The following is a 12474-nucleotide window of genomic DNA, read 5'->3' on the forward strand; positions in this document are numbered from 1 at the left end:
ATTGCGATTTTTCCTTTATTTTTTTTTTAATTTCTTATTTGGAAAGACAAGACTAAGAGGGAAATAAATAAGGAAACTAACAGAGCTAATTAATCAATTAAATTAAATATATATGATTATAACACTCAAATTTGGAGGCAAGGCCGGTGATACACATTCCAAGATTCAACAAATCCGAATTGGGTATTCCATTATGTTTCAATAAATTATCCTGGTATTGAAATGACCTTATTTTCTATGCTTAGGGCCTAATTTCAGGCCAATAAATCCTTTATCCTAAACATTTGGACTAGCATCATTCTACTAACCGATAACGGTCTTGATCAAGGAGGCTTGATGGAAACACGGTCCTTGGTGAGCAAGAGCCGAGTACCCTTGACAAGCCCTTCCTTCACCATGAACAAAACAGCAGCTGCAAGAACACTTTGAACAATCCTTGTACTCATACCCTTGTAAAAAGCCATTAAAACCTTCGTAGCGAATCATCTTCAAGATGGCATCCACTGTGCCTATATTTATAGTTCAAGGAAGATATAACAATCTCAGTGACCTCTATGAAATGAGGATACATTAAGAAAACTTAGATAAGAGTTTTAGGCACATAAATATGAAGCATGTCGGCGCTGTCTTTCTCCTTTCACTTGGTGTATAATATAAGCATAGTTGGTTAACGCCTAAATATAATTTACTCTACATCTGTGCATTTCAAATTACATTTTTAGACAAAGCTAAAACAAGGTAAAAACAACTAGTCCAGGTTCGGTGGCGATGCCAGCTATTTAATAGGATTACTTTCCCAAATCATCATACATGAAATTTCTTCAAAAGAATCCAAACCTTTATAGTGGTGCCTTTTATCCCCTGTTTGAATCTGTTTTGCTTGAAGCCTCGACTTAAAAAAAAAAAAACCAGACAGTCATTAAGGAATTGTAACAAATAAACGAACAGATATGCGGAGATGCTTAAATTCCCCACCAAATTCAAATTAAGAACAAAATTGAAATGGTAATAAACAGTCTTCATCACTGACTTAAGCAATTTTTGCTACAACAATTTCAAGTATGGCAGATTTTCTCTGAAGTTGGGATTTCTGGGAAGAAAGATTTTTCTGCCTGTTATTTCTCATAACATATTCATTCTTTGCCAAAAACAACAAAATGAATATGTCAAGTGCCAACTTCAAAAACATGGCAGGACAAAGTGCTGTAAGGAAATTCATTTTGCCATGTTACAACTTACAACATTAGAGGAATAGTAAGTTATTCATGAAATTTTTAAAATTAACTTGGGAAAGCTAAGCCAGGAAGGAACTTTTGTTAGTTTTATTCAATTTAATACAAACTTCACTTGCTAGTCTCATAAATAAATTCATTACCTCACAACTAAAGATTGAATCTTGAGGTCATGACTCATTATGAGTTGCTTATCAGCTTAGTATAAGTTGTTTTCAAAAATAAAATTGAAACTTGGAAGTCTACCTTTACAACAAGTAGTGGATATGTTACAACAGTGGCTCCGAGTTTTGCAAAAGCTCCAAGAAGAAATATCTAGCACAATCAAGCAGTTTATATAGCTTGCAAATTATTGTAGAACAAAAAAGGAGGAGGTCAATATGTGAGCACTAAAGTACTGATTTTAAGAATAAGATTTTTAAAAAAATGGAGGTGACAGATAACTGCAGTGAGAACCAACCTCTAAAGCAGTTACTCCTGTGCTATCCTTCTTTCTCAAGGCACGTTGTTTCTTCCAGCTTCTTTAACATAGTTTCATAAAGCATAAATTGTATGGAAGGATTGCTCACCTGTAAAAAGTAGTTGGAAACAGTCAGTGACACCACAGTGACAGAGAGATGAGTATGTTCTCACCTACCATGATCAATGTCAGGAATACACCTTTCCAAAAGCCCCAAAATCCAGCTTTGCCATAGATTTCTTGAATCTGTAAATATTAGACATCAAACAAATATATAGGAAATTTTCTTTCCCTGTTTCTCACCCCAACAAGATAATAGCTACAGAATTATTTCCAATCTCACAACTGAACAAACTACATAAAACTATAAAATTAACAACTTATTCTACCCACCACATGGCTAGTTCCATAGGGAGGAGGCTCAAGTGCAGCAGAAATCACTTCATCTTGAGTAACTGGTTCTGATCGACTGGGCTGGGACATCTTCAATATTTTAGTCTGAGTCTGCAGGAAACAATAATTTGAAACATGAAGCCAATTCATCCCACATAAATTACCTGTTAACGTGCAAAAGAAGCATACATGATGCCATATGGAAAACCAAAATTCAGATCCCATTGCCTGATTTAGAGCTTGGAGGAAACACATGAAGACATGCATATAAGAAATATAAACACTGTTAAAAGTTAATTTACATAAAAAATATATATAATATCTCATGTATTTCATTACTCCTATAGCAAATTCATGCAGTGTAATACATAGGCCCCTGAAACACAACTTCCATGAAGTATTAGGAAAACCACAAACTCAAGTTCAAAGGGGGAACCTCCAATATTTTGCAACCAAAAATCTTCTTAATCAACAGATAATTAAGAAAGGGCATTTTAATTAATGAACATATCATATATAGAACAAACAAAAACTTAAAAATGTTACTTAGGTGTTACCTGCATGTGGGTAACAACAACCCAAATGGGGTTTGTCAACAGAACATTTACACACCTACACAAAGAAAGAATCAGCCATCCTTTTAGCATTAAATTACACTAATAAGAATAGGAGAAATAAAAAAAATAGTTAGGTGATATAAAAATCACCTGAACATGTTCTAATTTGATCTGCAATATATTAAAAGACTTGAATTATATGTTTAAAAAGTTTTAGTGCCATGCTAATTAAAGATTCAGGTTTTTGGGAGGAGTCTATGTGATCAAACAAATTGCATTTTTCAGAAATCAATATTTATGTCACAACTTTGAGATAAAAGTATTCTATTATGCAAAGATATATGCACTAATAGATGGGCAGAATGTACAAGGAGTAAAATATAACACAGATAAGAACTATATTCCTGAAAATCAATTCTCCTATCCCTCACTGACAGCGCTGAGCATGATAAGAATTACAACAGCACAGAAATTTATTAAATAATTTAGTTATATGCAATGAACCAAATTCACTAGAACTCTATAAAATTTACCCTGCTAGAGCAGCAACCACAAGTGATGAAAACATGCCAACTGATCCATCACCGATCCCTTTCCTCTTGTATTCAAGTGCTGTAGCTTCAGCTTTAGTCCTGAATATTGATAGAAATAATAGTAAACACCCTGTAACATTAAAATGGCGAGTATATAAGAAATAAAAAAAATTAAATAAACTGATGCAAATCACAGCAAAGAATGAAAAACACTTCATTTAAGCCAATGTATATAACCCGTTATTATGCTGTACTAAGGAAGATTGATTGAAATTAAATAGTTAACAGGGATGCAGTGAGACATTGTATATGCTAGCTGACATACAGAAAAATACAGCCCACAAAACAAGCCCCAGAGGCCAGAATAAGGAACTTGATTCAGAGTTAATTGAATAGAATCTTCACATAAGCCCTGAGGAAGTTAATTAGCTAGCCTTTAAGTGCAATTTGTGGGTTACTTTTAACTCAAAGTTTATGTTAAACCAGTCTTTCATAAAAATAAAATAAACTCTCACCTGAGATGCAGCAGTACCACTAGAGATGGCGTTAAACCTCCATATAACCGTTCCCACCCTTCCTGTTTCACAACCTACATATAAACCAAACAAGAGAAAATTTAAAACATACACAAAGCCAAAATTTCAACCTTACATTTCTCATAATTGATAAACTGCAAGCTCCCTCAACTTTCAGAGCACTTACTGGTTCCTATTGTCGTAAACTTAATATAAGATTTAAAAAAAATTAGTTTACTTCCTTTTACACGGTTCTAAATCAGCAAAAAATAATTAAAATAAATATATAAAGGAAAATTAAAATTTTTATCTTTTTTTTAACCATGTATACATATATAACACCCATCTCAAAGTCTAAACAAAAATACCACAACAGTATTTCATTTTTCCAAAATACTCTCTTGATGGAACTCCTACATACAAAAAGAGAGAATATTTTTTTTCAGCCTTCTAATGAGAAAGGAATCTCTGCAGCATGAGAAAAACATTTTTTTAACAGAGAATACATGTAATTAAACAATAAAACCAGTGCGAAAGTCATTATAAATGATTCAAATTGGACACAAGGGAGGAGAAAAGAAAATTGGTAGATTTATTTAGAGAATTAATATTTGTTGCAAAAATTTCACAACAAAATCATCTACATTTAGGTCAGTTTTGATTCAAGCTCATATATTATGTATTTTCTTTATAATAATTGAAAATCAAATAATGTATGGTAGATTCATATTCATGACTTCATGTAAAATTAAATTTTGTTATGATTTCATGTTGTTAAATTGTTTAATATTGTTATTTTATGTTGTTTTCATTATTTAAAGTTGTTTAATATTATATTGATGATTAAAAAATACAAAAATTCTGGTATGAAAAATTTTCAAACGAAGAACGGATTGACGTTGCTAACCTGGGTTGGTGACGCCAACCTTTTTTTGGCACTTTCCTTCTAACAAAATAATATTTACTCTAAACAAATAAATATTTTTTTAAATATATATTTATTTATATATCACGGTTCATACGTCAAGTAAATGATAAATAATTAACAAGAAATATTTCTAACAAAATATATATTTATTTAAATAAAAATTAAATAAAGCTAAAATAAAGATATATGATTTTATTTAAATAAAAAAATTAATTTGCAAAATAAAGGCGCCAACCCGTCAAAGCAAAATTTAAAGGAAAATTTGCACTGCCGACCCCCTTCCAAAATAACCTTTCTAATCAAAATCAGTTTTATGATAGTTTTTTTATTTTTAAAATTACATATTTAACATTAAGTACTTCGGTGCATACTCTTTATGAGTGGTTTTTTGGATTATTTTTTTATGTGCTGCTTTAAAAATTTCAGTTGATAAAATCAACTGAGTTTATAATTTTTATACATTTAATTTAAAAAATTTAAGCTCAATAATTTTAAATTCACTTGATCTTATCTAACACATATATATAAATTTTGTTTCAAATATTGATACTAAATATTTATTTATATTCTCTCTCTACAGTACATTAAAAACAAATAATACTGTAAATTTAGTTTTAGTTTTTCAAGGTTGAAGATAAAGACAATTTAAACATCCTATCATATAAAATGATAAAAATATTTAGAGTATAAAAAGTGTAATATAAATGTGTACGTGAGACAAATGAAGGTAAAAATTTCAATTTTCCTTGTATAAAAACCTGACACATATGTTCAATCGTTCCAGGCTGCCTTATCTCTTTCTTCAAGTCACGCTCGGTTTGTTGCCGAGTATTTACCTACACAGATTAATAAAAATAATTACCAAAAAGAAATTAAGAGAAAATAACAGAGATCATGAATAAATCATACAGTTTGAAGCGGATAAGTGATGAGCTGAGAGATGATTCCACCACCAGCTGCAGCCAGTCCATTGATCAAAGCGTCCGACATAGCGAACAAAAATTTCCCGGGAAAATCCTGTTATTTTCTCGAGAAAAATCGTAAAAATAGTTTTGCTTTAAAATCAAAAGAACTAACAAAACATTACAGAGATCTAAAAGTTTATAAAACGTGGACAATCTTTGACTTTGGCGGGATATACGAATTCCTTTAGTTCGCTTTCATCAGTCTCGGTTGAGTCCCACGCCTTTCTTACGTTCGATAGACGGGAGCAGACGTAGAGAAATTACCCCTTTGATCCTCGTGGTATTCGAATGCGTGACTAATCCATGGGTTTTTTTGGTAATTGACTGTCTAATTCTTATTTTAATTATGTTATTTTTTAACGGGAAATAAATATATTTTTTTGTGGGAAATTAATTAAACATACCAAAATCATGGAACGGATATGATCAAACGTTTACTTGGACAAAACACAGTAATGGTTTTAGGCAAGGTGGATGTAGGGTTTCCTAGAGTGACTAGTGAAGCTTAATTATTATGGGTTGTGAAACAAATTAGAGCTCTACTCACTTTTTTAATATGATATCTTTCGTCAGCAAGATGGTGATAGATAGTGTGATTTATAGTTAATACAAGTTGATATCACACGAGTGTACCCCTTATTAACACAAATTATGTTCCTTTGGGATGTTTTACACATGGCAGTTGAACTTTTATAAGCATGAGTTATCATTGAACATTGCAAGTTTACACCACCCTTACTTTGTGTGAGTCATGCTTATACATGTAGGGCTGATATCAACTAGTTTACACCTTGTTGTCATGTGTGATGATATAAACCCTAGGCATGAATTAAATGTCGAACGCTATAAGTCAATGCCTCCACGACAAAAAGTGTTTTCTTGTGCAACAAGTGTCAATCATGAATTATACCTCTACCATATTAGGAGACAACATTAACCTAATGTCTATTATCTTTAGATCATTAAACTTAGGTGTCTTGACCGCTTAGAGACATAGTGCATTTTGGATGAATATTGTTAGTGAACTACACACTAAGGGGTGGGCCTTTATTGATATAAGTTATGTTCTATATGTCTAAGATATAATCTATGGGTTTAAATTCAACCCACTTTCTTTGGAGAGGCTCAACAAGTATTCAAGTTGTCGTGCAGAGTTTGACTTACAAGTTTGATAATTGGCATCGTCTTACCTATAAAAGCTATTAATAACATCAGTTATAACACCAATACATAGGGATATTGAGCAAATATTATGCTTTCAACAAGAGGCATGTTTCATGCATTTGTAAACGTTATCCACTAATTGTCATTTTGTACCTCAAATTCAACAACTTGAGTTACCTCACATGTTATAGTTAAGCTTGGAAATGATTCGAATCAACTCAATCTCGAAAGTCGATTTGACTTTATTTAATTTGGTTTGAATTCATTTAATTTGAATTCGAGTCAAATATGAGCCAAAAGATTTGGCTCATTTTTTAAGTCAAGTCAAACTCAAACTAAAAGATGTTTTACTCATTCGGCTTGAATTTATAGCTCGAATTAGCTCAAATTCATGGCTTGAACCAAACTCGAATTTATAGTTTAAATTTATGATTCGACTTGACTTGAATCAGTAATTTTAAATATTATTTGGATAAAACGATGTCATTTTGTTGATGAATCACGAACTTGAGCCATAAATTTGAACTATAAATTCTAACTGAACCGAATTACAAATTTAAATCATTGATTTGAGTTACAAAATCGAAAACCAAACCAAACTAAACCATTTTTTATTCAAATCAAACTCAAGTCGAATGATTTTCTATTCAAGCTAAACTTGAGCCAATGAGTGTTCAAGCCTAGCCTAGTTCGCATTTACCCCTAGTTATGGTTGGTCAAAGAGTTTGCACATGGAGAAAGTTTGCAAATGATGTCTACTTGATGAGAAAGTTGTTTTGTTAGTCGAGAGACATTATTAGTTAGAGTGCATTTGGCCACCTTCTTTGGAGAGCCGAGTGGGCATGAATGACCTCAAAGTTGGATAGTCAAAGCAACTTATCCTATCATCAACTAGTCTTTAACTATTATTAGGATGGTCAATGTGCTCAGACACATTTTGATGTCTTCTCTAAGATGGGGGTTTTTGTTAGGAGGCAATAAATTCGAAGTGCGTAGAGCACAAGGAGGATCAAGAATCCTTTACTCTATGTTGTCACTAGTGATGGAAGCGAGGATTAGTTGGAAGGGACATATAAGTTTTTGCAATTACCTCCTCCAAGGGTGCCAATCCTCTTAATGATTAAGATACCATTAGGACAATGTTATAGACTTGCATGTTTGTCGGTGGTGTTGGAGAGATCACCCATGATCAATTTTGATTGTGCAACTCTATTAGGAGTTGGCTATTGTGTTTTAGCCATTATGGCTAGCTAATTGGGAACAATAAGACTAGACAATCCTGAACCCATGTCAAATTCCTCAGATGTCCAATCATCCAAGACTTGTCTATGTCATCTTCCATGAATTATTGGAAATAATTGATACATTGGTGATTATCGAGTAATAAACATCTATAGTAGCCAAGTATGGTTAAACTCTCTTTTTAGCATAGAATTATTAATGAGATTTCTCATCACAAATTGATAAATGCAATTAAGAGTCTTGCTAAAATAGGCTACAATAAAAGTGTTAAGGGATATAGATCCTAACCACTATAATATAAAATGACACATACAAATGTATATTCACTTATATACCCAAAATGAGTATACATATTTTACTAATTTTACTATTATAGTTTAACCAAAACAAAATATTTACATTTTATGAGTATGATCCCAGTTGGCAATATATATATACACATTTTAAAGGTACAAAAATCATTTTGCTAATGTTAAGAATGAAACTTACTACTTTGTAGCATTTCTTTTGATGTGCTGGAATGAAAAGTTTATCTACGCTAGTGAACAATTGACAAATAGGAATAGTTGATAATAGTGCAACTAATAATTGATTATAACTATTTGGGTTGATTTGAATAAGGAGAAGCTTCTCGAATGAAGTCATGTAAGTAAGAATTTACCATTTGAAATATGTATATTAATTTATTTTTATTCATCTATTATCACAATAATTTGTCGTATTAGAGTAAAGGTGTCAAAAGGTCGAACTAGTCCCATATAATATGACACAACCTAAATCAGTTTGATACAAAAAAAAGATTGTGTCCACCCTGTAACCTTAGTAGGTTGTGTCTCCAGTTGTGGGTAGGACAATGGGCCAACTAACTAAAAAATATTAAAAATTTATATTTTAGTGGGAAAGGCCCATGGGATATACCCGTAAGGCCTTAGATTGTGCTTCAAGTTTTGAGTTTTGGTTAGACCAGTCTGACATGAAAGTTCACCAATATAAGCCCGATACGATCCAACTGAACCCACCAACATCTTTTGTTAAAGTAAAAGTAAAGCCTTCAAAAAAGAATTTAATACTTTATTGTCCAAATTTACAAATAATTAAATAAACTTTAAGAAACAATATATCATTCTATATTCTTTTCTTCTCCCTTTATTGCCATTATCTTGGAACGAAATGGCCTCTTCTCGACCATCGCCACCTAAACCTCTAGATCTATATCTCACGATAGTCTTTGCCAAACACCTCAAAAATGTCAACTGAAAACTCAGCAATTTAAAACTCTACTGTGTTTTAGGTCAACCCGAACCGACTTTTGACAACAAGTTCTTTTAAGCCATAAGAGAAATGTTCTTTTGGTTTCATAGCATATCTAGCAAACTCTAATAACTCCCTTCTAAGGTGCTTTTTTAGGAATTACAGGGATATGACTTTGATACCACACTATGGGCAAACCTTACAAAACTGAAGGCCAAGGTATGCCTAAAAGTGATTTTCGAAATAGAGATAATAGGAGATTTCAAGGTATGACCAAAAATGTCTTTTCTTTTCACTCAACAGGTTGGGGAGGTCCTTTTTATGAAACTTAGGATTCTTGCTCAGACTACACTCAATCTGACCTATTATGACATTGTGTTTGGATTATTTAGAGGGTTAGCCAACAAAGATCGAAGAAGCATTTCCTGGTGTACAAGATTCTCAACATAAGGCAAGTACAGAGCATAATCATGTCCTAGAACAACAAGATATGGAGGAAGGAACTATAGTAATCTAGATCTGTTGTAGAACCCAAAAGAAAGGGAGTTTACTAAAAAAGTCATCATATGAAAAAGGGAAATTTTTATTGATTTTTCGATTTTTTTCTTCAAGAAGGGGAGGATCCTTATATAGGCTTACAAAGTATAAGAGAACTGACAGAAACATAGACAATTAAAATAGTTTTACATGACACATTAATAAGACAAGAGACACATAACCTGATAATAATACAAAGTCTTAATAATAAAGGGGACACATAAGACTTCATATGAAACACATGAGACACTTTAATAATAATATAAACTTTAATAATACAATCTTTAATAAACACGTCAAAAATACGTCAATAATACAAACTTTAATAATACAATCCTTTTTTAACTCTTTAATATATCACATCGTATTTGATTTGGATATATCATCTATGGCATTAAAGTTTATATTTTTATGGTTAATATTTCTCCTTTTTATTACTTAAATTATCTATGGAAACATCACATAAATATCGATCACATTGGAAGATCTTTCCTCGTTTTGTTGACAAAACATTAATGGGCAATTCAGAGACAGCAACTGGTCTTAAAAGAGACGTCGTTCCTTACATCATCATCAGCTCTTAAGAGAGGAGCCTAACTTGACTTTAACTTTAATTTCTAAGAAGGGTTCATGCCGTTTTCTAGGGAACAAGAAAATCCCAAAGTCAAAATTTTGTACCCAACAATAGTTAGGTTGCCCACTATAATGTTTAGTTTGGACAATTAAAAAAAAAAAAAAAAAATCACTTGTTTCAATTTAACTTGTTTTAAATTGAAGCTTGACTCCTACGTATGAACTATTTTAATTTCTCAAATTGTTTAAAAAATAATCAAACTCTTGTTTTCTGAGAATTCAACATATGTTTAGATTTATAATTGTATATTAATTTCTCTTAATATTTCATTGTATTTTTGCAGAAACACATAAGTTTTTTTCCCACAGAAGAAAGTCATCTCGATAGTTATCCCTGGACTTAATCTGGTATCAAGAGCAACAAGCAAATTCATGTTTCAGTGTCCTCCATGTAAATTTGTTCTAGATATCATTTTTAGTTGATTTGGCTATTAGCTCTTGGGGAATTATTAAGTGTTAAAACACATCAAATTTTGTCACAATTGTGTGTATCACTGCATATCCTATACAATTAAATCATGCATTTGTAATAGTAAGTAAAAGGGAGGTTACGCCCTACATATTAACAAAATTGATAAAATATTAAAATTTTTAGAAAAAATATTTGAGATCGAATCTCTGTTATATTTGTAAAACCCTGACTTATTAAGTATATAATTATAAATCTGATCATTATGATTTTCCAATTAACCAAAGAAAAAAAAGGATAAGCTATGAGACACACTATTAAAACGGCAGACTTTGAACATTTTCATTTGGTGAAGATGGCATATCATATCATTCTCAATAATAAATTGGGAAATCAACTAATGGCCCTTATTTTTCATTATGATGTTGCCGGCTTCAAAAATATGTTGGTGCATGTACTTCTCAATAATAAATTGGGAAATCAACTAGTGGCCCTTATTTCTTCTTTCTAGTAATCAATTCATAGGTGGACGAAAGTCTCGACAACGCCCAACGCTCTGAAGGCAATAATTCTTTATTTCTCTTTCGTTTCTATTTTACCATGCAACCAAATCTCTCTCTTACTGAAGTTAACCTCCTAGAAAAACATCTTCTTTAAGGCATAATTAACTTCTTCAAAACAGTTATATACTCTAACCCCACTTTCGGTTCTGTAATTTTGTGGTAAAACATTTGAACCCAAATATTATTTTCCCTTGAAGGATTCTTGGACATAGCAACATGCCAAAGATTTCCGAGCAGGCTAAATTTTTATTGAGGAAAGTCTATTGCTGCCATTAGGTACCATAACTTTCATTTTCCAGAAACATACATGCGTTTGGGATATCATAGTTGTTCTACTCCTTTCAATCTGAAATTGGTTTGGATTCAAATTAAAATAATAATTTGATCCAAATCAAATCGAGATTTACATTAAATTACTTAATTAAATTCAGATTGAATTAAATTTCGTATGATACAATTATGTTTCTCTTTTATAAAGGAAAAACTCACCAGTTGTCTTGTTATTGTGTCGTCACTGTTAATCCAAGAAGTTTCTTCATTCACAGGAAAACAATTTGATGATCTTTTATGCTATATATGTGTAATACTTTTATACTATATTATATGATCTTCACGGAAAAACAAGCAAATATGTATACTTTTACAGAAAATATTTACAAAAGCATACATATATGATCTTCATGGGAAGCAAACAACAAGCATGCAAAAATATTCTTAAGAATATATTCTTCGTAATATTCTATACAAAAAAATATATTCTTTATTTCTTTTATACAAAAATATATATAGTTAATTGATCGATATTGTTTCTTTGCATATTTTATATCTTGACTTTATCTAACATATATATTAATTTTATTTTAGATATTGATATCAAATACTTAGATATATTCTTTTTTGGGAAATTGAAATTTTTACCCTTATTTTAATCCGTGTATACATAAATACCACTCATTCTAAAGTTTAAACAAATATACCACAACAGTAATCAACTTCTTCAAAATACCCTTCTTTAATCTTTCATACAGAGATTCTCTCTCTTTTTCTCTGCAACTTTTTCTCTCTTCTTCCTCGTCTTTCAAGTGATGGAAT

The 12474-nt window shown here is 31.4% G+C and overlaps 1 pseudogene; it reads right to left on the minus strand.

Annotated features, from left to right (window-relative positions):
* Positions 1-170: 170 nt before the first annotated feature.
* On the minus strand, positions 171-5662 carry LOC123192044 (annotated as a pseudogene).
* Positions 5663-12474: the final 6812 nt, after the last annotated feature.

This window comes from Mangifera indica, chromosome 12, assembly GCF_011075055.1.
Source record: "Mangifera indica cultivar Alphonso chromosome 12, CATAS_Mindica_2.1, whole genome shotgun sequence".
NCBI lineage: Eukaryota > Viridiplantae > Streptophyta > Magnoliopsida > Sapindales > Anacardiaceae > Mangifera > Mangifera indica.